Genomic DNA, 5,562 nt, shown 5'->3' with positions numbered 1-5,562 from the left:
AAATATTTGCTTGGCCTCCAGGCTCTGCTGCAGCTTGCGCCGAAACCTCCACTTAGCCCCTGAAACGTCTCGGAGTGCAGGCCTGTGTCACCTCTTTGAGCAAGGTCAATTTTTCCAATTTAGAAAGAGGACATTACAGGCCATTTCAGATTGAATTAGTGTCAGAGTTCTGCTCTTGTCACCTTTTCTTCCTCGTTCATGGTGTACTTCTCTTCAGAGGCTCCTTTCCTAAAACAAGCAGTCTGAGAGGTTGAACATTGCATGATTCAGTAACAAGAGAAGGCCTGATCACTGATGCTGTGTGTGCATTTGACTGTACCAGAAAGTTCCATCAAGCTTGGTGAACCCTGAAGACATTTTAAAGATACAGCTGCAAAGTTCAGAGGGCTGATGTGAGACTGTCTAGACTGATTTGTTCTGACTTAACCTGATGGCTAGTGGTCAAAAAGTTCTGCCACATCATTTTTTAAGATATTTGACTTTCATTTAAAGTAGAATTCATTTTGAAACTAAACAATTCATAGTCTAATTTACATGTCATAGCATTTATAGTAAGCTCTGCAGAAAGTTTTTTACATATATTTTACATTTTACATTTTCTGCTTTGAAAATGATTCAATAGTTTTCACACTACAGGTGATCAAATACCAAAATCTTGAGGATGATGACCGGTTATGATTTGATTTGGAAATTTTTAAATGTTTAAATGCATCTGTTTTTAATATTTACAAGTCATTCAATCAAATATTTAAGGATATTGGACAAATTAAAATGTCTACTGTATAAAAGAACATTACAAGACTTTAAAGGAAAAAAAAACACTATCCAGTTGTTTTGTTAACTGGGCATGAGTTATTCATATGTATGCAGATGTGGTTAGAATAGTAGCTTAAATAAATGAAAGACTGAGGATGAGTTTAAGGAGACCTAGCATTAAGACTACTGCTGTGTATAGTTTTGGTCCAGTGACCACTTTGGGTACAGATGAGTTCATTTCTATCAATGGAGTGCACATTTTGTCAACTTTATGTTGAATTGAACCCAAAAATAGCAAAACTGATTAATTATATCACTGAGACAAAATGCAATATATTTTCGGTTAACAATATGCAAGTGAAGTTATAATTTATTCCAAACTGCAGACATTTGAATAATTTTATCATCTGTGTGTTTCCTCAAATATTTCAAGATGTGTCATATTATATTTCCATCTGTGGTCTCAAAATTGAATTGCTTATTCCCTTCCAGTATGTTTCTAGGAGATCCAACAAACATCAGAACAATAATTTTGTACTGCAATAATAAGTCATATTAGCATTTTAAATAAGTGTAGTAATTCCTATATGCTTCCTATAAGAAGCTAATAAAGCAATGTGAAGCACAGTAAAGATTCAGACATCAAGAATACCCTTATGGTCACCGAAGGCCTCACCAGTGAAGCTGCACCTTCACTTATAGAGCTCAGCAAAAAGGTGAGAATGCAGCCACCCGTGATTATTACTAGTTCACTCATGAAATCACTAATGGTGGGGTAGTGATGGAGCAAGTAGGGACAGTCAGAGATCAGGAACTGTTTTCTACATTGAGGTTGAACTTGTTTTTCTTCACATTCTGACAAACAGCAGTAAATATTTACTGTATATTTCTTTCTACTATTTTAAAACATGCATGCAAATGTTAGACAGCAAAGTCACTCCTGTCTTTTACAACTAATACTGTGTTACTTTAAATTCACTCACTGTTACTTTAAATTCACAACCCATTAAATATTTATATTCCACAGTGAAGCTTTTCCAGAGACTTCCATTTCCTCCAGCATTGTGTTTATTACATCCAGATTAGATTCTGTTTGTTTTTTATCAGTGTGCTGCATTTTATAGTGCATACAAAGCTGAGTGTTTATGGGAATCGCATGTTAGCGAAAAAACCTTGTGCAAAAAATTAATGATGTCCCATGCATAAATGAGGATTTTATTAATGCATAGGTAAGGGTTAAGAATTTAGATGATCTGGACCATGAAGCTCACTTGACCTAAAATAGGATTTAACAGCTCTCTGAATCTCAAAAAGGGAGCGCTTTATAAAAGGCACATATAAGTATAAGACCCCTCAGAGGTTGGCTAGCCGCACTATTGCAATACTCCAGAAACATGGCATATAAATCATTCAAATCATATCTGTGTTTCTGCTGCATGACTGCCGGCTTCTGAATCTGACATCCTGAATAGAGTGCTTCCCCCAGTGCTTCTCTCACTCATGGCTGTGTATTAAGTCACATCTGTGTGCAGTGAATTTTTAAGATTTTCAGCAGTGACATTTCCCTTTTCATTACATTTATTTTTCATTAACTAGCAATTTATAAGAGATCTTAATAATAAACATATGAAATTTGGGCATCTATAAACCTTAATGTGTGATGTAATCATGTCCTTGTCTTTATTTGGTCACTACGTTTCTACATATTGGGTTTTTAGAATGTCAGAATAACAAAAATAGATTATGGAAAAAATGACTGGATGATTCTTAATATGATGATGAGTCCAGGTAGCAGGTTTCCAAACAGTGAGGAAGTAAAGTCAGTTGCAAATTAGTAGCAAATGTGTTAAAAACAAAAATAAGAGAAAATCAAAACTCAAATGAAAATGAAAACCATTTTCATGCTATAGTTCAAGATTTCACACATTTATTTATTGAAAAACTCAAAGATTTAGGGTAAAATTGTTAATGGTACATTTATACATATATTGTACTGTAAAATACAGCACAAACTATATTATATAACACACACTGTATATTTCTGTACATATATTGTGTAATAAACAGTTATGATAAGGGAAATGTTACAATTTGACCATATATATGGTTCATTTGAACCTTTCCATTTTTTTAAAGTATCAGTTGGTCCTGAACTATAGATACTTTTGTTGACAATTACATTTAATAGGTCAGTTATCATACAGTTGAGTCTACTGATGAGATAAGCTACAGTGTAAACCAGATTTTGAGTATAATTTATGACCCACAAGTCAAGCCAGATTAGACCTGATTGGATCTCTGGTGCCATATGTGACCTACAATCTGTGCTTTGCTTGTATTGCAGGGCGGGAGGGTCAGCGATCTCCCTGGGCAGAGGTTGCCATGGGAACGACCTCTTGAAGCTCTGCTCTTTTCAGTCCTCACATATCTTTAGGCAGAATTATCCAGGATTTCTTTATGTCAGGCCCATATTCTTCTGCTCTATTTCCTCACTCTGCTCTGCAGTTTTAAGTTCCCTCTGTTTCCTCTCCACACACAGACGTTCACATGCAGTGGCACTTGGACTCTTACATGAATACTGACACATGCATGTGTGTAAATGTACGCCAGTACTCAGGACAAAAACCCAACCCTATCAAACACAACCTTACAGGCTATACATACACTCAGTAAATGAACATATCTATATAATGATGTGTTAAATCATACAAATGTTCAATTTCTTATATTATATTTTCCAGCTACTATTTATTTCATATGTTACCTTTATCTTTTTGCTCTATGTTAAAAGCTATACTATACTAGCATTTACCCTAATATAGCATTCTTTTCTTATCTTGTCAATTCATCTCAGCTGAAGGTCACCTGGGGATTCTTAAGCTTCCAGACAGACTCTGGGTAGTGGTGACACATTTTCGCTAACCTGCAGAGAAAAATTCTAGCCACAAGCTACTGGACATGGAAAGTTACCATATTTGTTTATGCAAAAACGTCACGGCTGAATTGAACATGATTTGTGATCTGCTGCACAAATGTTCACCTCTGGATTTTAAGTTCTGCTAGGCAAATCTCAAAAGACAACTGCCCATTGTATTAACTGTGGGGTAGACTGTATAGTGGCTTTTTCGTAAAAGAGATGACTTGCCTTAAGCACTGAGCGAGGTACTTCTTAGCCTATTATATTACTCATTAGGTTAAACTAGGTTAAACTGTGAGATGGTCACAGGATAAAAAATATAGAGGTCAGATCAAACATCCTTAAGATAAATAAATGTCTTTTCTTAAGCCTACTGAGATAAAATCTGAAAAAACATCCAGGAAGCAGAAAGAGATCTTGTTGCAAAGTCGTTATATTTCAGCAAACACCAGAGAAAATATAACTGGATCCCCCTGGAGATTCCCAGTTTCTCTCCATTCTTCCGTTCAAGGTTGAGGTTAAATACAAAGGAAATACAATAAAGAGGTATTATCCCTCAGAGCGGCAACCAAGTTAAATTAACCATTTTTGTGCTTTCCAACAGTGAAAGCACATATGTCTAATCTGCTGGAAGTTATTACACGTCTGCAGGATTTTTATTGGGTCTCTGTGCTCATGTGAAATACCTTTATATCTTTTAAAATCCCTCACACAATATGATTGGAGAAACACTAACAGTAAACAAACTAATGCTGCGGCACCATTAAATCAAAACAAATTCTCTTAAAATTCCAGAACTAAATAGGAAATCACTGTAACTCCTGTAATAATCTGAATTACCACACTACTCAAACTGTATGATTTATAAAGTGAACACAGGAATTCAAAACTAGCAACAGCTGGTTATGATGGATATCTCTTCATTAAATATACATGTCAGTAAAATTCTACAATAGCTTAAAAAACATTAAAATATATTTTTCAGAATCGTGCCAGGGTAGAAATCGCCATAAGAGATTAACAGACTACCACCACAAATCCAGTCAAAGCTTCCAATAGTAGTTACAGTTAAACACATTAAACACGGCACCTTGATTCCATGTCAGCATCATTTGTCTGCCCTGAGGAACAAGGCAGTTCTCTGAAAAGTGTTGGCTCAATACAGTGTACAGTTTACAGAAGGAATTAAGGTGCTGCTCTCAACCTGTTTTTGCTTTTTGTGCAAACTCATATTTCCAAGAACTGAGGACCCTTTTGGCATAAAAATGGAAGCCCTTACACTACACTACTGTCATCTCGTATATTAGTAACTAATATACTAGACAGGTATATTTGACACCAGGCCATTCACATACAGAGAGTTGGCACATACCTGAGTGAAAGGTCAGAGTTCAGAGATTCAAGACATTTCGAGGACTTTCTAATCCAGCCTCATTTTAACGTTACTCACAGCAGACTTGATCAGGGATCTCTGTTTGCCAAACAGCAGAACATGCGTAGAGCCAGGTTTCAATGGGCTTAACCAACAATTCTACACCAGTTCCAGAAAGTCAGTCGAGCTGGGTCATGATGAAAGAGTCTGTCTCCTCAAAAAGAGCCCAGAGGGACAGGCAGAGAAAGAGGAATCCTCTTAGTGTTGATATCCTGTTGTGCACCTCCATCTGTTGTTCTGTGTTGGATGGCAGTCTAGATGGACGGAGAAGAAAACAGATAAGATGGAACAACATGAATAACTCAGCTTTGGTATCAAGTGATTTATTTACAAAATGAAAATGAATGCAAAATTCTTAAAATTGTGTTTAAAGTTTATGTATTTGGAATATGGCTTTTTTTAAAATTAGATGATAATTTCCTAAGCATATATTAGTACTGGTTTTACAAAATGTATG

Source organism: Mastacembelus armatus, chromosome 5 (genome assembly GCF_900324485.2).
Source record: "Mastacembelus armatus chromosome 5, fMasArm1.2, whole genome shotgun sequence".
Taxonomy (NCBI): Eukaryota; Metazoa; Chordata; class Actinopteri; order Synbranchiformes; family Mastacembelidae; genus Mastacembelus; species Mastacembelus armatus.
Note: the sequence above shows the minus strand (reverse complement) of the source record.